Source organism: Megascapheus bottae, chromosome 19 (assembly GCF_031878675.1).
Source record: "Megascapheus bottae isolate mThoBot1 chromosome 19, mThoBot2.hap1, whole genome shotgun sequence".
Lineage (NCBI taxonomy): Eukaryota > Metazoa > Chordata > Mammalia > Rodentia > Geomyidae > Megascapheus > Megascapheus bottae.
The window spans coordinates 10,579,400-10,603,876 of NC_143527.1; the positions used below are offsets into that span (position 1 = coordinate 10,579,400).

Here is a 24,477-nt window from a genome sequence, read left to right on the forward strand (position 1 = left end):
CCAGAGACAGAAAAAGGGGTAAGGATGATGGAAGAAGTAAGAGATAGGATAGATAATAGGTACAGAGGAACAGTCAGATAAGGAGAAAGGGTGCTGTTTTAAAGCACCTTAGAGTAAATGGATTTGTGAAAACAAATAGCTAGTAGAGTAGATTTTGAATGTCCTCACAAAAAGCAATGCGAAATATTTGAGATAATAAACTTCCCAGTTCCCTCATCTCCCCATTACATATTGTATACTTGTATTAAAATTTCATACTGCATACAATAAATATATATCTGTTAAAAAGGGCCAGGAGCTTGGCCTAGTGGGAGAGTGCTTCTCTAGCATGCATGAAGACCCAAGTTTGATTCCTCAGTACCACATACACAGAAAAAGCTGGAAGTGGTGCTTTGGCTCAAGTGGTACAGCTCTAGCCTTGAGTCCAGTACCTAGGACTGGAGCAAAACATAAATAAATAAATAAATAAATAAACAAACATAATTAAACACTATTTTAAATACACCTATGAAATATATTTCTTTAGTCAAAATTGGAGTATATTTTATTCCCATTGTCTAAAAAATCTATTAAAACCATATGTTTTAATAAATGAGAAACTTGTCTCTCTTCTGGCTGGGACCATGGAGGGTGCCAAAGAGAAGAAAAAGAAGGTCCCCGCTGTGTCAGAAACCCTTAAGAAAAAGCAAAGGAATTTCACTGAGCTGAAAATAAAGCGCCTGAGAAAGACATATGAGCAAAAGAGGCTTTGAAAGCTAAGCACTATCACAAGGTATACAGGAAAATGTACAGAACTGAGATTCTAATGGCTAGAATGGCCAGAAAAGCAGCAACGTCTATGTATCTCCAGAGCCTAAATTGGCATCTGTCATCAGAATCCGAGGTATCAATGTTGTGAGTCCAAAAGTCCATTAGGTGTTGCGGCTTTTTCACCTTCGCCAGATCTTCAATGGCACCTTTGTGAAGCGCCATAAGGCTGAGGATTGTGGAACCATATATGGCATGGGGGTACCCAAATGGGAAGTCAGTCAATGAGCTCATCTGCAAGCATGGTTATGACAAAATCAATAAGAAGCTAATCGCCTTAACAGATAATGCTCTGATTGCTCAATTTCTTGATAAACATGGCATCATCTGCATGGAGGATCTGATTTATGAGATCTACACTGTTGGATAAGTCTTCAAGGAAGCAAATAACTTCCTGTGGCCCTTCAAGTATCTTCTCCACGAGGTGGCATGAAGAAGAAGATCACCCACTTTGTAGAAGGTGAGATGCTGGCAAGAGGGAGGACCAGATCATTAGGCTTATTAGAAGGATGAACTCAGGTGTCTGCCATGCTAATTTTGTGATTGGATCTGTTAATAAACAGTGATGCTGGCAAATTTCTTAAAGAATGAGAAACATTTCTTTTTTTTTTCTGCCAGCCCTGGGCTTGGGCTCAGGGCCTGAGCACTGTCCTTGGACTTTCTCAAGGCTAGAGCTCTACCACTTGAGCCTCAGCACCACTTCCGGCTTTTTGCTATGCATGTGGTACCGAGGAATCGAACCCGGGTCTTCGTGCATGCTAGGCAAGCACTCTACCACTAGGCCAAACTCCCAGCCTGAGAAACTTATTTCTAAATCAGGTTAAATAAATGAATTATTCCCCAGCAGAAACCAAGTTTTAAGAAATGAAATTTACTGAATTAGACTTGAATAAATTATCAGTTTACATGTATATCTGTTGTAATATTTTTTAGATTTTTTAGTTGATGTATGACAGTAAATATCTTAGATGAAATTCCATATCCTGAAGGATGGACATTCCTACTCTGAGGATTCATGGATTGAAAGAATATACAAATTTATCATTTTTTGCCTACACCTGTCCCAAATGTATTTTAGTAGAGAGAGGGAAAGAGGGAAGAGGAAAGAGATGGAGAGACAGAGAGAACTCTTAAGTAGGGTTCAAGAGTCTTCTAACAGATCATTAAGAAACAAGTATTAAAAATTCCATACCGAAATATTGGTACCCTGAATTTTTCTTTTGCCTTACAATGGTCTTTGGTGTTCTTTTCAACTTGAAAAGAAAATTTTGAAATATGATTTAAATTACATTACAATGTAAGAAGCTTTAAATGGGATTGTCTGATAAATTCCATGGTGACAAAGAGGAAGATCTAATGTAAGCTAACACTATTATAGAATCCACTAAAATGAGGCAGAAATAATGGTTTGTTATTTCATAAAGACTGCCAGCACACTAATAAATCAAAACCTCATCTTTTTCCTAATTGTTTATAAAGACAAATGGATACATGTCAGCCTTATAGTGTCATCTAATAATGCGTGTTAATAACCATACACAGCTTGCTGTTTGGAGAGGGAATTTCATTAGTGTTCCCAATGACATTTTTCATTATACTAGCTAGTCAAGCAAAGATTAGATTAAATCACTGTGTTACTTTCACAGTTTGATATGATTAACAATGAATCCTCACTAATTGTGAATGATTCAAAACATATGAAACCATCCTTGAACCTCACTTGTTTTAACTATGCTTTTGGTGTATTATTTCCCATTGATTTGGATCATGTGACAAATAATTTCACTGTAAATCACATTGTTTACAAAAATATAACAAATATTAGCTTTGTAAATATGCAAACTAAATTATAAGTAGAAAAAAAGTCATGAAAAGTTAGATACTGAAACTCTAAATAACTATTTCATCTCACAGTCATTTGGGGATAATAATCCATTATTATTTTATGTTGCAGTTGTAAACTACAGGTGATGTGCACTGTTCAAATTATTCTAGAGATCTACAATGCAATCTCAGGTTAATGTGGTAGCAAACATCATATCCGTGTGATCTGTGGATTCTTCTTTTAAATTATTGCTAATCAGATGCAATTCAAAATGTCTGGAGACTTGTAAATGGTGACAAGGAATCCCTGGGGAGAAACAGAGCGTGATGGAATAGTTATATTGAATGAAAAAAAAAAGTGTGTAACAAATGTGTGAGACAAAGGGAAACTCAGAAAAGCAAGAAGCAGGATCTAAAACAAGCATGGCATTTGGGACTCCAGTGTGCCATTGGTTGTTGGCAGGTGGCAAGAAGGTGATATAAATGCCAGCAGCTGGTTAAATGCCATGTCAATCCACTCCACAGTGCATGAGTGACCTGGCATCACTGAGGGCATGGCAACAAGGAGATAAGAATCTTCATGCCATCCTGCAAACTAAAAACAGAATGTTGATCTCACACTGGGTCTGCAACTGCAATATTTATCTGTGCTGTTCACCTTTTCCTAGGTTTTGTTGCTTAAAAATAGGAGTATGAACACCGTCCAGGTTCAGATTACCTGAGATCTTAAAAGCACTTTGAAAGTAATAAGCCAATCCATGGTCTTTCTTAGATCCCATTAGTACATTAATAACCATTTTAACTATTTGTAGTTGATATTAACTCCCTCATCAGATTTTTGCTATAAGCAGTATATTCTGAGAATACAGAAAGTCAGGAAAGTGATAGAAGAAAAATTCTCTTTGTCTCTGAAGTGTATGGCAAGGTCTCTCTGGACTATATTCAGCAATCCATAAATATTTGCTATATGTCTTAGGCTTTCATAAGTAAGGATTAAGAAACATTTATAACACATTTTTGTTGAAATATTGGGACAAAATCATACACAGAAACTTCCTGATGTGATCATTAACTTAACTTAATGGCTTTTTTTTTCAACCTTATGATGGTACAAAACCAGTATGTGTGTGAAGTGAAAGAGTATCCATGTTTCAACTGGAAAGCAAAGAAGCATTACATCGACTTATAGTGAAAAGAATTATAAACTGAGGAAGATTCATTAGAATCATGCTCCTCTACTCCAAGGTACCAAATGGTAACTAGAACAAAACCCGCCTTCAAAAGGACTTTTGTTTCTGGAAAGAAAACAAAGTAAAGGAGCCAGAGAAACCATACTCAGCTTACAATAGTGAAAAGAACTACCAAGCTCAAAATGAACTTGTGAGAAATTGAATTCCACTTTCAAGAGGAAGTATTCCTTAAAAGAAATTTACTAGTGGGAAATAGTATCTGACTAAAACTGTGATTAAAACTGAATAAAAATGGGTTTCTACTGGAGAATTGAATATGCATTCATTTTTGAGAGCCATGGATCTTTTAGCTCAACTTGGTATGTTGCTAATTAGAAAAATCACCATACGTGTCATGAATAAATCTCCATGAGGTACTTTCTATGTTACTACAACATTCTATTATGAACACTGAACACATTACACTGACATAGTTACCTACAAAATTATTTAGAGATTTACTACAAAATAAACATTTCTGAAACCATTCCCTGCTCAATGGGTGGAGCTCCTTGGTGGGTGGAGAACAAACTCTTGAAAGTGTTATCAAAAAGGGGTCACTTGTATAGTAAATTGTTCAGGTGCTACAGATGGAGTATCGTTTTGAATGAAGTCTGACAATGTAACTGCCAAGCTGAGATGCTGGTGATGAATGGAGGTCAAAGTCAGATTCATGGAGAGAACAGGAAGACCACATGGTGTCAGAACTATGGCAGAAAGAAAGAAAGAAAAAAGAAAGAAAGAAAGAAAGAAAGAAAGAAAAAAGGACAATCCCAAGAACAATGGTTCTGAGATTTAATTTTCTGGAATGGTTTATATAACTTAAATCTTCTATTGATGGAAAAGTCAATTTGCTGCTTTAAATAGAAGCTCTTTGGGGCCAGGAGTTTGGCCTACTGGTAGAGTGCTTGCCTAGCACGCACAAAGACCCAGGTTAGATTCCTTGGTACCACATACTTAGAAAAAGCCGGAAGTGGTGCTGAGGCTCAAGTGGTAGAGTTCTAGCCTTGAGAAAAATCCAAGGACAGTGCTCAGGCCCTGAGCTTAAGCCCAGGACTGGCAAAATAAATAAATAAATAAATAAGCAAGCTCTAGTCTACCAGAACTCTGCAGCACATTAGGCTAATTCTGGATGGATCAAGAGGTCACCCTGGTGTAAGGGCTGGGTGGACATCCAAGCCTTTGATGACATTCTTGCCTATTAGGAGCCTGGCCAGGCTCAAGGATTATGGATAAGCTTTGAAAAATGGAAAGACAAGTATCCATCATGATACTGAGTATTCTCCCTTTGTGCCCCTTCACACTCTGGGTCTATCCAGATATCTCCATGTGTAATCATGTTCCGGTTTTAATCCTTCTACTATCTCCGCTAATTTATGAGAAAACAAACAAAACGAGAGTTCCCTCTTTTTTGTCTGCACAGTTTCCTGTATTCACTGAATAAATTTTTCTGTAGCTTCTAATTCACTACTGCCAAGTAGCCCAGATTTTGAATTTAGTGGATTGTTCTAAATGTGAGAGCTCTTAGTTTTTCTCTTTTTGGGATTTGAGGCTTCTGTGATTTATTTTACAGAGATAATATATAGATTTTCTGTATCCTATTATTATTATTATTATTATCTTTAAATAGTTGTACAAAGGAGTTACCACCACAAAACACTTTATAAATATAAGCTTCTTGTAATGTCGCTCATTTCACCGTTCTCCTCCACCCTTCAATATTCTTAATTTAGTATAACCTGCATTGGATTTTATGACTTCATTCTCCTCCCCTTCCTCTTGCATTCTGGCTTTTGAGATATGATAGTATGGAGACTGAGGTGTAGACTCTGGTTATAGATTGCCTACATTCAGATCCCAACATTTAGCATTTACTAAGTGCATGGCACTGGGCAATTTTCTTTTTTCTCAATCTCATTTTTATTTTCTATTTTTTAAATTACCTTTAAGTAATTGTCTAATTCAATATATCCATTTATGAATACAAACTTCTGAATCGATGACATCAGTCCATTATTCTCCCCATCTCTCCCAGTCTCATCCACTGCCTCAAGTTACCTGGTTCCATTTTCTTATATGTATACTGAAATCATGACTAGATTCTCCTAACCTTCATCTCTCTGAGCAAACTCACAGGATTTAATCAAAAGAATTGACCACACTTAGAAAAACATTTGCTATGAAAATTGATCAAGGATACATCCTACCTATACCCAGACCCTTGCTGACTAGATATATACTTAAAATCTCTACAAATTTGTAAAAAGATGAAGTATTGTTTTTGTCTTCTGTTTTATCATATTTTATGTTGGGATAATATATAGAGGGGTTACAGTTACATTTGTCAGATAATGGGTGCATTACTTCTTGAACTTTGATACCCCTTCTCATGTTTTTGTCTCCCTTTCCCTCCTCCTCCCCCCTCCCAATCAACTTGTTTTCCCCCTTCCCTTCCAATTTCAAATAAAAAATAAACATATATACAATATACCAGGTAACAAAGTCAGATACAGTAACCACATGAGATTAACCATGAGTGGAAAAAAGAGAAATAATTTCACATAGTACATTAAGAACAACAATCTTGTTTCCATATCCTAGTATTGTTTATTAGGGAAAAAAAACTGGGCACTGTGGCTCATGCCTGTAATCCTAGCTACTAAAAAGGCTGAGATGTGAGGATCACAGTTCAAAGCTAGGCAGGTCAAGAAAGTCCATGAGACTCTTATCTCCAATTAACTAATAGACAACTGGAAGTAGTGCTGTGTGGCTCAAAGTGGTAGAGTGCTAGCCTTGAGCAAAAGAGCTCAGTCAGCACCCAGCCTCTGAGTTCATGTTCCATGATCAACCAAAGGAAAAAAAGAGCTTAAATGCCCATCTGCTGTGAAATAATAAAACTATAAAAGCCATAAAATATCCCTGTAAGAAAATGTTACTCCTTATGGCATATCCTTTCAGAGTAATTTTTTTAAAAACCTGTTATTATTCAACTAGAACAAGCCAAACAAATAAACCAGGCACAGAAAGACAATATTGAACAATCTCACTTATATACATAATTTAAGACGATAACTTTGCAAAGTCAATAGTAGATGATGCTTATAAGGCTCCAGTAGAGAGATGGAGTACAAAGATTCAGTGGGTACAAAGTTTCAGACAGACTGGAGTAATAAGTATTGAGATCTGTTTTATAGCAGGATAAGTAGAGATAGTAACAATGTCCTGTGCATTTCAAAGTAACTAAAAGAACACATTCGAAATGTTTCACCATAACAAATTCCATGTAAGCAAGGGAATGACAATGTTCATTAGCTCCATTTACTCATCCCACATTGTGTACTTACTTCAAAACATCACACTGGACCCCACAAATGTGAACAATTATCATCAATCAAAAATACTACTACTAATAAAAACAACAGCAAATCAGATGAGATTACACACAAAATGGTTTCATTTATGTAGTACAACCATAAGCAAAAGGAACACATTAGAGGAATAAGTGTTTTCTTCTTAGTGACAAGACCACTAGTCTCTTTTTTGCTGTTATTCCATTATCCACAGCCATCCATATCCACTCAAATATCCCTCCCTCCATTTCTAATCCTACGTTTGCCCTCGTTCAAATATGGGTGCTTTAAGTCTGCTTTGATTTTGTACCTGTTGGCCCTTTTTAACTTGGGATGCCTCTGCCTCTCCGTTTGTTCACTGTTGAAGCTTACCGGTATGTCTGTACAACCTGCTCCCTCCCTGCACAGTGAGTCAATCCCTCTTCTGGCTGATTAGTGCCCTCTACTTACTGCTTTGTTCAAATGTTGCAAACATTACTCATATGACTCCCCAGTCCTTTCCATGCCCCGCATCCTGTCTTATACTTTTAGTCCTCATTTCTATTTTGTCACATAATAACTATTTATCAAATGATGTGATCTCAATGAAGAAAAATTAAAAATTACAAAAGCTATGGCAACACTGGAAGCATGTTATCAATTTCTTTGTTGATTCAAAAATTATCAATAAGGAGAACTTAAAATGTATAGAGGCAGTACACTTAGAATACTTAAAAAATCATACACAGGCAATCAAATGACACCAAAATCATTTGCCAAGAAAAAAAATGTGAGGAGAGCTAAGAGATAAATGATTATGATCTTTTCTAGAAAAAAAATGAAACCTTGAAAAGGTCAGAGATTTGGCACATAAGTACACAATTATCTCTTTAAAATGAAGGCTGAAGATAGAATCTCCAGAACATTACCCGTGCAGATTCATTCTGTTTACTCCATTCCTTTGCCATCCTACTCTTCTTCAACACAATGCACCTCCATATACTGAACGGCAATGAACAGACAAACCATAAAGGTACAATGTTCTCGGCTGACTTCCTCCACGCCTTCTCCAGTGGCATCATTTGTGCATGGTATAGATTTTCTATGAAAAATCAGGCACCAGTTCTGGTTTCTAGCATAAACTGTGCTCTTATGGTTTCACCATATGCCTCATAAAATGTGCTTTTGCTATTCTCTGGGTTTTCAGTCTGTGCACATTAGAAAAAGAGTGTCTGCACTTGCTAGCAATTTTTACAGCCTCTCAGTGACTGTTAACAGTGGCCAAAGGGGACAAGTTTTACTTTATTTTAAAAAGAACCTGCGAAAACACATCCACTGAAACTCAAGACCATGCTATAGAGCTGATAAGGGACTAGTTTTAAAAGAAGATTTTTTTTAAGCATCAGCACCTCATTAACAAGACTGTCAGGAAATTTACTCAGAAAGACGTTTCCTTTCTATGTTCTTTTTTCTCCCAGCTTCACCACCTGGGACTCAAAGACAAGAGTTCAGTATATCCAGTGACTTTGGGCTGCAGGATTATCTCCTAGCATCCACACTCTAATCCCCATAACAGCTGTGACCATGTGCAGTTGGCATAACTACACATACAACCAAGCCCTCCCGAGTGTGCCCTAGAGCATCCTGAGATATAAAACAATCTGCCTTAGTGATACACAGCGATGTGCCAACAGTCAAATGGGAGGACAGCTCCTATATGGATCACTGAGCACTGTGATCCCAAAATGTTCCAAGGCTATGAATAGCACCCCCAGTGCCAGTGTACCTCAGACACATTATCAAGATAACTGAGAGGCTGAGCTGAGGAGATAGCAAACCTGTACCCAGTACTGTAAAATTCTGATTAGAGGGTTAACGTTTCTTGGTAAATAGTGAATATTTGTGTGCATTAAGATATATATATATATACACATACATACTGTAGTGTGAAATATACTGAAAACTTATTACTATCATTTTGTCTTCTTAACAGGTTAAATGTTAAGACTCACTGATGCATCCCTAAGAAAAATATCTTCAGGCTGAAAGGCAAAAGAGCCGATCTGTCTGGTTATTTTCATCAAGTATTGTAATTCTTCTCGCTGAGAAGAAAAAAAAATTGTAGGAACTTACATTCAAAGTCATATTAAACATAACAGATTCAACCTTACTGATATGTAAAGTATGCCAAAATATGTATCAGTTGAGATGCAACTATTAGTATTTCTTAAGATCTGATAAATTAAAAATTATTAATATAATAATGCCCACTGCTATGTGAGAATTTTAGAATCTGCTTTTCTTTTGTCAGACTGGTAAAATTTGATCATTTTTTGAAATTTTAATAGGAATGTACACGAATCTCATACTACTAAATCATAATTGCACATTACTTAAAATTCTGGGATGCAGTTTAACTTTTAAAAAGATAAAGTAGAAAGGAAAGGGTGACATCGTACTCATTACTTGACTTATGAAATGGTAACCCTCTGTAATAATAACAATAAAATGTATTTTTAAAAGATAGAGTAGAAGTACCAGTTTCTACATCTCTGGTTAGGTGCTACTAAGTGTTCTGGCATTTATATAAGAAACATAAGAGTTAAAAAGATGAAAATAAGGTAGGGCAACTGGGACTCCCACAATAACACAATGGCAGGTGTTCTAGGTTTCCTTTTTGGCTTAAATTTCCCACATTTAGAGTTTGAAATGTGATGATTCAGAAACGTCATTACTCAGACTGAAAAACTCTTTGGACCTAATCTGCACTAGAGACAAAGTCCTAGATAAGAAATGGTTTTCCCCAGTGAAACATGGAAAATAATCCAGAAATAATGAAGAAACTCTTCATACACCTTAAATCTCTCGTGTCAGTGGAAGCCACCTGGAAACTGAGACACCAACTCCCTCTGACAGAAAAGGGCATGGCTTCTCCCTCTTGCTCTAAAAGAAAGGGATGGGGAGCCGTTCAAACAGGCCAACTAAGTAACAACACAAGTGTTATGACAAAATACTTCAAATCTTTACATTCCAATTGAAAAGCACGAAACAATGCTAAAATTAGAATGTCCACAAACAGGAAGGCAGTCAACAAATATCAACACTTGGATGGCAGAGGTCTTACTGTTATCTGACAGCAATTTTAAATCAGTCATAAAAATCATGCAAATACCCAGCACAAATATCCTTGAAACATATTAAAAAATAGTCTTATCAAAGAAAAAGAGAAGTGGGCTGGGATGTAACTCAGTGGCAAAGTGCTTGCCAAGCAAGTGCAACATCCTGGGTTTGATCTCCAGTACCAGAAAAGACAAAAAAAAAAAAGAGAAGATAAAAAACAAAAAAACTCAATGGAAAAATCTGAGATTAAACTTAATGTGAGATTAAAATGAGATAACCAAAATGTTAGATACCATAATGAAATGGAAATGATGATACCATAATGAGGTACCATAATGAAATGGGGATGAGAAACTGAATAAAAGAAAATGGAGAGAACCTCAGTGTGTGTAAGACAATGGACACGTCAAATGAATTCATGCTAGGGAGATTTCAACTGTGTTTTTTTTTCACTGAGGTTTTCATTTATGGAATTTTTTCAGGATCTTCCTATCTTTATTGAGTTCATATCCTGCTTTATTTCAAGATGTTCATATGAACATAATGTTCAGCTTCCCTCTAGCATGCCTTCTGTGGCAACATGGAAGTAGCTTCCTTTTAGCTCTAATCTATGTAGCTGACAGAGTCTAGTCCTAGATACAGATTATGACTATGGATTCTAACAACAACTTTATGCCACAGTTGTGCACAATTTTTCCTTTGGATTGTGAAGTTTCAGGACCTTCATTTTCCTGGAAACCCAATTCAGCTGTCAAAGGACTCAAAACTCCAAGAATCCTTTGTATATCCACAGGTCTTCAGATGCCAAATTTAAGGGTACATTGGGAGATTTTGTTAATTGGATTTTATAAGTTCTTGATGATTGGTGACTCATACTGGTATTTCTGACTTGCTGCCTTGGCTAGCTATATTTCAGTGTTAATTTAATTATAAGCCTAAGGATAACAGCAGCTTGTCTTCCCATGTAAGAGTAACTGATCAAGTTTCTATCATTTTCTTTGTACTTTGTACTTGAGCAGAGCCACTCTTCTCTTTTATTTACCTTATTTGAAGTGTTGAGGCAGACTTAAACACTGGTGGAATAATTCAAAGATTCATTTAGATATGTCAGTTATCCTGTATGCTATTGTTTTCTGCATTATGTAAGCTGATAGAGAGCAAATAAACGATAGAGCTCATCATTTGATTTTTCTCTTTCCTTTTCCTTTCTTATTTTGTCTTTTGATCACTAAGGAGATACAGGAAGGAATCTTGGAACTTGAGTTTTGTGAACCTAGGACACAATAAAAGGGGTTCCCCATAAAGGAAAGAGGAGTAATTTTCTGGAACACATGAAGAAACTGACAGACACTTCTAGAATATCTCATGGCCTCTAGCAGCATGTTACCTGCACCCTTCTCTGAGTATCCCTCTTGTAATGTTAGCATCTTTGACACATATTCATCATTCTCCAAGGGGTTGTCTTGGGTACTTATAGCCCTAGGCCAATTTTGAAGTAAAAATGTAATGTGGCATAACAAAGCAGACATTGAGAAGCAATGACTAAAACTAAAGGATCTCCTCCAGAATCTTCCATGGAAAAAAAAGGAAAGAACTTGGACTACTTTGCTTGTACTGGATGTGACTCTTGCTAGTATGCAAGATGACCTCAGAGGGTCAAAAAACACAGGGAAATTTTAGTTCTCACCACTGGATAATATAGTATTTTAACTCTCCAAGGATTGACAAGCCTTGGATGTTAAAGACCAGATAGAATCAAACTTGTAGTAGAAAGAAAAGTTTGAAGAGATGCAAGAAAGTGGAAAATCCAAAATTAAGAAAGTTTGTTTTTCTTTTAATTGAAAGAATTTTCTCTGTTCCAAAAACTTACTTAAAATGCGCTTTTAGAAAACTGTTCATGTAGAAACTGTGGATTTCCTGAATAAATTAGAACAAAATGTACTGTCTTCACAGATGCATAGCCAAAAAGATATTTGCACTTGAGAAATGAAAATGTAAACAAGCAATTCTCTTTATCTCCTGTTTGCAATCATTAATAAGGTGGCATATTTTAATTGCATAAAATTATTTTGACTACATAAAAATGTATCATTTTGAAGAACCGTTTATGGTCTTAACAAATATGTCTAAAAGTCCTGACTTGCAATAACTTGTACAATCAAATTATATGATGGCAGCAAATCTTATCAGTCTATTAGTCTGTAGGTTGATACTAACTATTCTAGTTTTGGCATTTTCTATAACATGATAGAAATACAAGAAGGATGATAATTTGCACAAATATGATTTCACAATTTATAAAATATTTGCAGAAGTATAGTTCATATAATGCTCAAAGTTCTTTCAACTTGTCTCAAAACTAACAAAAAGTTAAACCGGAGCTCCCCCTTTTTTTAAGAAAAGAAAAGAGTTTTGAAATGCTCAAGACTACAATACCACTTACTATATTTATTTCTTAACATGGTACCCAGAACTTACACGGATGTGTTACGTTGTTTCTGAAGTCTATAGTAGTCTCTGGGTTTAAAGAGTCCGTGGAGGGGAAAAAAACCTTATTTCTAGTAAGTAATCTGAAGACTTTAATTAGGAATTTGAATTTACTAAACTTTAAGAAATCAGACTTGTCTCTGATAGTGTTTACCTATCAATTTTAGCAGAGTGAGAGACAGACATTCATAATCTGGAAGAATTAACTTGTTAATATTTAACGAATACTGATAATTAAATTCTGTGAAGTTTTCGAGGCTTACATTCATTACTGAGAGAAGAGATAACACACATTTTAAAGCACTGATTTTAGCCAAACCAATAAAATCAAGCACAATTTTTTTCAGTTCTATTATATCACAGGTGAAATAACTTCAGAAGCTGACAATAAGAAAAAATAGACAAATATATTAGACAATTGAAATGAATGTAATTATGATAATAAGATGAATATAAATTGGCATCAAACTGCCGAATAAATATTCTCATCAGCGTGCCCAATTCATGCTTTAAGCAATATGACCTAAACCAATACCTGTCCATTGTCCCACAGAGGGAAAAAATTTTTATCACTTTTTAAAAGGGAAATGGTGTCACCTAAAGACAATAATTGCCTATGAAATTTTTTTAAAAAATTAGGCAGAAGGAAGAGAGTGAATTAAAAATATCCAGAAATCAGAAACAAAACATTAGGTATGGGCTGGGAGTTTGGCCTAGTGGTTAAAGAGCTTGCCTAGCATGCATGAAGACCTGGGTTCGATTCCTCGGTACCACATACATAGAAAAAAAAAGCCAGAAGTGGTGCTGAGGCTCAAGTGGTAGAGCTCTAGCCTTGAGAAAGTCCAAGGACAGTGCTCAGGCCCTGAGCTCAAGCCCAGGACTGGCAAAACAAAACAAAACAAAACAAAAAAAATTAGGTATATGGTTTCAACTCAGGGGAGTTCAAGGCACCAAAGTGAGCACTCTGTAAAAATGCAGCTTTGAGACAGAAATCTCGAAGAAGGGTTCCCTGTATTTGTCAGCTTGTTTATCTGTGCTGTTGGGAGGAAATCATCTTAGAGAGGTCAAACAGAAAAAGAAAAGACTGCGCAGTTTTATATCATCAAACACCAAAGCCCTCTCTTGTCCTCCACTGGCTAAGTGAGCAACTGCGCAGAGCATCAGTCTTCACCCAGGAAACTGGTGATGTCTTAGCCAGAGCTACTGAGATGTGAAGCCTTCCCATAGGAAGGGGGAACACATTGGACAGCTGTAGTCCAAACTAAACTATGTTAAGAGGAAGAGAAACCAGCTGTGTGGATGGATGTGGGAATGCTAGGACAAGGACCGTGAAGGCCAGGCCATACAGATTCCTCTGATAATCGGCCCTGCTCTGCCCTGGCTGTTTTATATTCAGCCAGAAAGACTGGCAGATCAATGGAAAGCCGCCCCCCTGCTCAGGAACTCCCCATACAAGCCCTTCTCAGCCACATCAGCTCAAGTGTAGGAGGCATCCAATCAAAGGTCCCTTGGCCCAGCTAGCCAGTGGAGGTTACAAGTGGCTCCTGCAGTCAGTGCATTAATAGGCTAATATGGAAAAACACTGACAGGGTTTTAGCCCAGCAGGAATGGCAGGATGAGGCTTATATTGCACACAATCCAATATGACTTTAATTGTTTGGACTTCAGAGAGAAGAAACAGCTGCCCTACACACAAATGAACTGGAATGTAGAAGCCTGGAAGTGCCAAGGGGAAAACGCATCCTTTTCCACAGAGAAAACAAATTACCTGTGGACATTTTGTTGTTGCAGTTGTGTGTTCTCTCTCTCTTCAAACTTACTTTATTCTTTTTCTCACTATCATTCCTTACATATTCGTCTCATTTGCCTTTTCCTAATCTTCTATCTTGCTACGCCTTTATGTGTCTCATTTTGATACTTAATCATTGATAGCACTAGTTTTGAAATTTTTAACTTCTAGTTTCTCAGTCAAATTCAAAAATAATAAAACTAAACTTAGCTGGAGATAATAGGGACAACCATGAGTTTTCTGTTCTGAATTCTGTAGATAGATAGATAGATAGATAGATAGATAGATAGATAGATAGATGATAGATTGGATAGGAGGGGATAGAGAATATTGTCAACCACAGGTCTAAACTATGCTTTCTACACAGGAGAAAACAAAAGAAAACAAAACACACACTCTTATCCAACAAACAGTAAAGAGAAAGCAGAGATATACCAAATTATTCAGCCAATGAAATAATTGACTCCTCTTCCTCCAGAGGAGAAAGTGACAGGTAGGAAAATGAGCAATATATTGTAGTGACTATGACCCCCTCCCTCCACCTGAAAAAGGAGAGAGCATAGTGGAAAAAAGACACCTAGAAAGTCAACTAATTGGTATTGTTTCATGTCTTGAATAGGAGATATCCACAGCATCATAGTTTAAACCTGTTTTTCATGTGTTACATTTGTCATAGTACTTTTTATAAAACATTCTTAACCTCACTCATAATTACAGAAATGCAAATGATGTCGAAGTTTAATTAGGTAGAAAATATATTTATGTGGTAGATCTTATTCTCTGTGGCATTCCTCTCTCCAGTCTGATGAAGTACAACAGCATTTGCACTTCACAAAGCTTTTGACACATAGAATACTAATTTGCAAGGATTAATTTGGCATTACTAAAAAAAAAAGAATTCTGTTCATGAAGGAAATTGCTAGTCTGTTCATGAAGGCTTTGCCAGGCAGAGATGAGCACAAAGCATAGATCTACACAAGTTCTTTAGTGTATAATCAAAACTTCCTTTTGGTGCATCATTATATTAAAACACATCATAAATTTCCTAAAGAACTGTACTACAATTTTCATGAATAAATATTTCGGTTTATATCTGATCATCTAGATGTCTGAATTCTCAAAAACTAGAGAGATTTTCCAAAACATGGGATATTCCATTAGTAGATTTAACAGGCTTCATTTTGTTTGTTTCTATGAACAAATACAGATGCCAAATGCCAAAGGCTCAGGTGAAGTCATTTGTTTCTAAAATTGGTTTTCAATTTTTGTTGGGCAGTGTTATGCTTCCCTGCTTTGTTAAAGTGATTTGAAGTTAGGCTTGGGTCTAAGTGATATTAAGGTAGGACTCTTAGAACCTAAGGAACTAACTAGACAAAGCAGAAATAGAATGCATCTAACATGACTTGCAGGTTTGGAGTTTGGTTGACCACACAAAAGGTGCTGGAATTAACCAGGATAAAAGAAAAATGGAGCCTAGAGCTGAGTTTCAGAGAAAAATGACAATTGAAATTTTGGATATGTTACATTTGAAGTAGCAACAGATGCTCTGCTGTCCTTTGGGGGTGCATGTCTCTAGAATTCAGTAGGAGCAGAGTTAGACTTAGTGAGATTCCATCATTTATTAAGAAATATGTGAAAATGGGCATTTTCCTTCAAGAACAAAAATAGATTCTGGTGACTTCAAGATGAATAAAATAGAGATTCAGCCTCTATAGCTTCTGAGTAAGAGAAGCATGAAGTCAAATCATAATATATTGCACTATGCATCTTAGTAGTGGTGCATTGCAGGCATTTGAAATTTCAAGGGATCCCTGAATATTCTTAGAGATACTACAGTAATAGCTGACCTCCATCTTAAAATATTTGTTAAAACTTTAAAGCCAAAACTTCTTTGGATTTCAGATGGTATAGATTGCCAAACTTAGAAAACAAAATCATGATGCTCCCCACTAGATTGTATGCGTATATGTAAATATGTGAGTGTGTGTGAGAGAAAGTGAGTGTGTGTGCGTGTGCATGTGTGTGTGTGTGTGTGTGTGTAGTTATAGGGGTTTGTTCATAATGGATAAGGGCTCTACTCACATTCTTTTTAAGTGCAAAAAAGAGCTATAAAAGGGCCAGGAGTCTGGCCTAGTGGTAGAGTACTTACCTAGCATGCACGAAGACCTGGGTTCAATTCCTTGGTACCACATACACAGAAAAATCCAGAAGTGGTGCTGTGGCTCAAGTGGTAAAGGTCTAGTCTTGAGAAAGCCCAAGGACAGTGCTCAGGCCCTGAGTTCAAGACCCAGGACTGGCAAAAGCAAACAGAAAAAAGAAACAAACAAAAGTAAAGTGTCCTGAGTTCAAATCCCAGTATCATAAAAAAAACAAATTTAAAAAGCTCGGTATGGTAGTTCATGTCTGTAATCCTAGCTACTCAGAATACTGAGATCTGAGGATCACAATTCAAAGCCAGCCCAGGCTCTATAGTCTGTGAGATTCTTAACTCCAATTAACCACCAGAAAACTGGAAGTAGCACTGTGGCTCAAGTGGTAGGGTGGTAGCCTTGAGCTGAAGAGATTAGGGACAGTGCCTAAGCTCAGAGTTAAGTCCTACAACCAAAAAAAAAAGACTTATAAAAGAAATATGATTTGTGTTCAGAATTTTTACTTGAAATTAAAATTGAACAAAGAAATATTATTTTTCTCTAGCAACTCTGAAAACATATCAAAACTGGTCAAAAAACAAGTTGGAAAGAGCCAGCAATAATTAAGTAGCAAAAATATCTGTTACTGGTAGAAATTAGATAATTAGCATCTAAAATAATAGAGATATGTCATAAATACTCTTTTACATGTTCCTTATGACAGGACATACAAAATAATTTGATATTTTTCAAAATAGAAGAAAGCACAACATACATTTTTGGCACTAACATAAGTATCCTCTTGATCTTAATAATATGCAAACCTGCTGGGCACTGGTGGCTCATGCCTATAATCCTAGCTACACTGACAGCTGAGGATTGAGGTTCAAAGTCAGGCCAGGTAGCAAAGTCTGTGAGACTCTGGTCTCCAATTAACCACCAAGAAACTGGAAGTGGAGATGTGGTTCAAGGTGGTAAAGCACTAGCCTTGAGCAAAGAAAAGCTCAGGGACAGCGCCCCAGACCCTGAGTTTAAGCCTCATTATCGACAAAATTTTTAAAATTATAAATTATGAAATATTTTAGTCACACAAGCAATAATAAATACTACTGTTAGATTCTATAACACTGTCAGCTACTTACTGTTTATGACAGTTGGTTCTCCAATGACAACTCTATCTTCTCAACTAGAAAACGTCAATGTTAATTTCATGGGAGCCACGCTGGTAATGCTACTGTCAAACTACCCGTGGTCCAGTCATATTAGCAACAAGTGACCAGTGCTGGCTATAGAGTCCTGACATCTACCATGGCAATACTAAGTCACACTGCAATCATTAACTTTAATATCTTTCACCTTCAGATATTCCCAGAGTTGCCAGCAAATCAATTAAATCTAGTAATGAATTGTCGTGACTGAAATAAGTAATTTTTTAACTCTGGTTTTTACATTTTTTTATTATCTTTAGTTGTACAAAGGAGTTGCCAATTAACAAGACAGTTTCTGAATACAATATATCTTGCTAAACTTTGGAAATATGCACTTGCAACAATCCCTTTCTAAAAATATAAGCTGGAAGACTTTCAGTAACAAAACAGTAAATACAATAAACAAAGAATGGGGTTCAAAATGAGAATGAAAGAAAAATATTAATATGAAAGTTTGTCAGTCCACGCATTCACTTTTATTACTAAAGAACACATCAAAAATATGACTCACAATAATGACTCAAGATAATTTACTCAGTAGTTTGTTATGTTATTATTTCTGTCATTTTATTATTTTAAAAATGATTTTAAATGCCTCAAGCATCATCAAAGTTCATGTATAACTTAATCATTACAAACTAACTTCAATAGAGCCAAAGAAAGCACACTTACTTGAGTTTAAAAATATTCATTATTAGCTACAAGGAACTTTTCTTAATATTTCTATTGTTAATACTGACTTACTTTTCTTTAATAGTTCCAATGGAGAAACAACATTTTAGAGAGATTTAATAATGTCCTCATAACCCTAATAGGATTAGAACCTAGGAAAGCTGGCTCCTGAACAGGGCTCTTGTCGATAATAAGAGAGAGACCGCTTCTCTTCTGTCAAAATGTTGACAGCCTTGATATATATGGGGGAATCAAGTACATCTAGAAGTCGCTTGAATGTCAACCCAATGTCAGGCATGTCAGATGCTTGCCCACGGTTTTTCAGTTTACTAACACATCACAACAAGTGGGTTTTAATATCCTTGAGCCATCAGGAAAGTTGAAGACATAATTTATGCAGATGTGACTAGGCACTAACCAAATCTTCTGCTTCTTATCATTACCAACATTGATTATGTGAGGAACACTATATTTTTCTTGGTAAATACATATATGTGTGTACCTATACATCTACATCTACAGACACATGTTTGGTTTTTTCATATATTTTTATTGTAATTAATAGAAGGGTTACATGATATTTGCCAGATAGAAGATGCATTAATGTTGTTTTTATATATTTATATTTTCATAGACTCCAGATTGGCTGTATTTTATGATGGTGCATCTTTATCACATGTGCACACACACACACACACACACACACACACACACACACAGATCTCTAAATGAAAGATCTGATCTGGATCAACTTTGGATTTAACTTATTAGGTTGGTGCTGTGGGGGAGGAGAGGTAGTACATACAACACAATATCTGTCTCCAAGTTTTTATCCCATAGTAGGAAATTATATACATATATATATATGGGAGGAAATAGAGTAAGAAAGAAATGACCTTTCTTCCTATTTATTGGATATGAAACAGCACAGAACTCTATATTAAATTGGCTATTGTTCTCGACATTTGATGGATCACTTTAAAACCCCACTGCAGTGCTATGAGTCATGCAGAGTGTTCTGAAAGATGGAAACAAGAGAGAAGGCCACAGGAGAAGCTGCTCTCATCAGCACAGGGCAAGGAGGCTTTAAGCTGATGATGTCACTGACACACTGAAGTGGCAATGAAGATTCATGGCAAACAACCCTATCATTAAATAAAGCTTACACACTCCTAAGTGGTTCACTTGTGGAAGAGAGTCCTGTGCCAGCCAAGTCTTGTAGTGGCTTCTCCACTCGAGCTTATTTTGACATTTTGACTACCTGAAAACCTTCCTCTTCCCGATTCTCTCTTCCTCTTCCCCCTCACACCCCATCCCCACCACACACAAAAAACAGAAATAATCGAAGCTGCAATCGTGACCCCTCTCAGCGTAAGTGATGGAAGCACACTGGCAATCCCTACCCTACCTTACTGAGACAGTGGCTCTGAGGGCCTTGTGTTTGGACAGCAAAGTCGATTTTATTTTGCACAAGTAATGGAGTGCTTTTCACCTCCCCTTCAGCATTCCATTGGCTGAGTTATGTTTCCATAGTGTGAGGTACATGAGGTGTGAGTAGATGGATGTGAATGGAAGACAACATATGTAACCTTTGATTTGGTAGTGGTTGTTGTTGCTTTTTAATTGTTTAGTAGTACTGAAAATTGAACCCAGGAAGCCTAGCTTCTCAGCAAGAGCTCTACCACTGAGCTACATCCCTATCTCTTCTGTATTTTGTTTTTTGAATTGGGAATTGCTAGCTTTGTCTCTGTCGGTTATCTTCCAGACTTTGCCTTCGGAGTGGAAGGTCCCACTAAGATCCACTAATGTGATCTTTAAGACCAATCAAAATTGAGATCTCTCCAAGCTATATTTTGATTGACAGGATTTAATTTTCTATACTACACTCCGTCAAAATTTCGTACAGTGGTTAGAAACAAGAAGTCAGTTTGGGCTCCTTTCAAAGTTAGTTTAAAAAGATTTCAATTATATTGTTTCATGTTTCAAGAAACTATATTCAAATTGTCTTGACAATTGACCAGTACACTTCTATTTTTTAATATCATGCCATCTGGTCATCAGTGCCATTCTCAGAGCCTCATGTGTTAAGCCATTTTCACATATGTGGTAGGAAGTTTTATTCTGGAGGTTCTTAGTATGACTAAGTTGCTATGAAATCATGCTTGCAGAAAGAAAAAAAACCTTTAACTCCTCTTCCTACTGCACTGTCTAGCTTTCAATAGACACCATGTATAGATATGAGAAAAAATGAGCCACATACTGCTTTGATCATTTAGTTTAATGAGCCATCCAGATTCAGTGTGAATATCTAACGTAATATGCTTAACAGAGATGGAGTTAGTTTTGAAAGTCTGAGATGATCGAAACAGAGATCATTCCAGGATAAATGCATATATCTACAATATCAGCAAAGTATCACACTGCATCCCTGAAATATATATATATTATTTATATATAGATATATATTCAACCTATAATAAGATAAAAAGTGGCTGATTGTGTACCCAATAGCACTGAAAGTAAGTATAAAATACAAAATAAACATACAATGCAAGTAAGCTCAGAATACCTATCAATTCTGTCTGGCATGCCCAGACAGTACTACTATTATAAGCTGTAGACTATGCAAAAAGTTGCATTACTTTATATAAGGCTTTTCTTTCTCTCTCGCCTCTAACAGTCTTCTGAAATAGATTGTCCATTCTGAGATGACACTGCCTCTGACTTCTGGATTCTTTGCCCCATGCTGTTCCAGAAGCCTGGAAAGCATTCTGCTTTTCCTTCAGCTTAGCTGGCTCCTTTGGGTCTCAGCTCTAACCACCGTCTTGGAGAAACCTGGCCACATCAAGTTCGCACATTGTAGACAGAATGTGTGACAGGTGTCACAATGTGTGCTGTACTTAAACTAACACACTTCTCTCATGAGTCTGTCAGGAGGAGATCAAGCTTAGATGATTATCAGTGCCTAGTATAGAAGATAACATAGGGGCCCCTCAAAAATGGGTAACTCCCCATTTTTTTCACATCTATGGAGTTTAACAAGGAGAAAGTTTAACAGAAGAATGGGCAGTGGGGCTGAGAAACCAATTGTTCTGCCTCATGGTCCTGGACTGATGATGTGTGTTACCCCTGCTCTCCCCACCCTTTCTCTCTTCCCTTCAGGAAATCTGTAGATCCTGACTGTGTGAAACAGGCCAGACCCTCTCCAGTACACTGACCACAGGATGGAAAGATGCCCCGGCTCATGATTGGTTTGAAGGAGGCCAAATCCCCTCCTGGGCAGTGAACTGAACTGTGAATTTGACCTGAGACATTGTGACCTGCCACTTTTACGCTTCCTTTTAGGCAATGTTTCAGACTGTGGTTGGCTTGGCTAGCACAGGAAAAATCCTTTCCTGGGCAGAAGCCCTGTGGTGGTGGGCCCCTCATTTCCCCTCTCAGAGTTTTCCCTGACTGCTGTCAGGATGTCAGAAGGCCAGAATCTGCTGTGCGGGGAAACTCCCAAAACCTCATGACATACTTGCAACCCAAAGAATGCCCTCTATAGCCTCTAGAGTTCTCAGAAAGTCCCCATCTTCTAGTAACTTCCAGCAAGATGCCAAGATGGCATTACTTAGATTTAATATCCTTATTATAGTATTCTTCATTCACACTATCACAGCATGACGTTCTCTTCTCAGTCAGTCCCCTGTATTCAGGGGGGCCTGTCTCATAATTTCTGATTGCCACTGGTTACTGATGCTTCAAAATTTTCATAGGTAGCTGGAACCAGAACTGAAAATACTACACAGAGTTTCGAAGTCGTATATATGAAAGCCCTTGTGCTATACTAGCTTACCAGCTTTGTTCCAACACAATTCCCCATTCTTGAAAGCTTAGGCATGTTTCTCATAATTCTGGAGGATGGAAGTCTGAAATTAAAGAGTCAGTCAGGTTGCCGTCTTTCTGTCTGCTAGGTAGATCCTTTCTCTCTTTGTCCTCAGAGGATCTATATTTTCCTGCACATTTGTGTCCCTGATGCCTTTGTACGTTTCTCTTCTAACAAAGGCATTAGTTATTTCACATTAGAGCTCACTCTAACAATGTCATTTTACCTTTGTCGTCTCTGTAAATACCATGTCCATGCTTTCTAGAGTACAAGGTAGTATCTTTTGAGGAAAGGATACATGATAGCAGTAGAAAAAGCAGTTAAGTGATGGGGATACAAACCTTGGGGAGACATTCAAATTCTAGGAAACAATTCTACATTAAATGAGTTTGGAAGAACACAAGGAAACTCGTAACCTCCTTCTTGAAGATGAGTTCTAAGCAGGATCCTTGCCCAGATCTACAGACAATATCGGATTTTAAAATGTATCACTATTCCCATCTTATTGAAAGTAAGTACAAAGTACTTTTGAGATCACAGAGATAGTAATGCATGTGGCCCAGCTCCAGCCTCATTCTTTATAATAGAACTGTGTTGGCTGCATATATGTCTAAGTCTAAGCTAACCACAATCTCTTCAGAGGAGCCCCTGAAGCAGAGCTGGTGCCAGAGGTTCCTTTCTTCTCTGAATCAGAGTTGTGAACTAATGAGCCAAACCTTACTCACTTCCACTGCCACCTGGAAATATTTGCTTAAAATCATTGAATGTTCCAGTGAAGATTCAGATGATCATAGCATGGTGTGGGATACACTGGTTTACACGTAAAAGCCTGATTCATTTTTCATTTGAATAGATGCACTATGTTTTTGCCGATTTGTTTATACTTTGGTCAGAGTTGGTATCCATTGTTTAAAAGCAAACTAATCTTGAATAACACTCAGATAATACAAGGAACCATTTTATCAGACTCAATCCACTTTTTTGGTTTTTTTTGGTCGGTCATGGGGCTTGAAGTTTGGGCCTGGGCACTGTCCCTGAGCTCTTCAGCTCAAGGCTACCACTGTACCCCTTGAGTCACAGTGCCACTACTAGGTTTTCTGGTAGTTAGTTGGAGATAAGCCTTTAGTGTCTGGGCTGGCTTTGAACCACGATCCTCATATCTCAGCCTCCTGAGTAGGTAGGGTTACATGCATGAGCCACTGCTCCCGGCTTTAATCCACGTTTTATGTCCTTTTTCAGTGGATCCAGGAGCCATACCAAAAGAGAAAAAAACTAAGAAGTTACCTCATTTAAGTGAAGTAAATGAGATGTTCTTTTGTGGTTAGAAAAAAAAATCTGGTTTGACATTCTCCATGTTAGGATATTTAGGGCAAGAACGAGATATAGAATCTGATGATCAGAGCAGATGAACTCTTAGAAATGAGTTCTTTTCTCCCTATGCAGCCAGCCTCAAATGTTCACATTTACTATTATTTTCCTTTATCATTGCAGAGGGACACACTGAGACTTTAATAAGCACTTAATATGGCATTTGATAAGAAAGAGTGAAAACCATTCTATAAAATTCATCAGTTTGTCCATGAAAAAGCAAACTGCAGGTAGCTTATTTTGAAGATTCCTACTATCTGTTGAGGAAAGGATACATGAAAGCAGTAGAAAAAGCAATTAAGTAGTGGGGAAACAAATCTTGGTGAGCCATCATTCAAATTCTAGAAAAGAATTCTAAATTAAAATGCCACTTACGGAGGCTACACCTTATAACTGCAGTCGATCAATTTAGACAGAATTATCAGCCTGGCTGAAGTGAGGACACAGTCTTAATTAAAACACATCAAAGTGGCTGAAAAGTCATTTTCATAGTAATTCTGAACACGTGTGTGTGTGTGTGTGTGTGTGTGTGGCTGGTAATTTCAGAAAGCACATGAATTGATTACTCTTTATTTTAGATCCTTGTCAGAATTAATATATTTGCTGTATGTTCACCATATCATCAATACAGTGTCTCCTTTGGCAAA

The 24,477-nt window shown here is 37.0% G+C and overlaps 1 pseudogene; it reads left to right on the forward strand.

The window, feature by feature from the left end:
* The first annotated feature begins 591 nt into the window (after positions 1-591).
* LOC150049623 (large ribosomal subunit protein uL30 pseudogene) lies at positions 592-1,373 on the forward strand (annotated as a pseudogene).
* Positions 1,374-24,477: the final 23,104 nt, after the last annotated feature.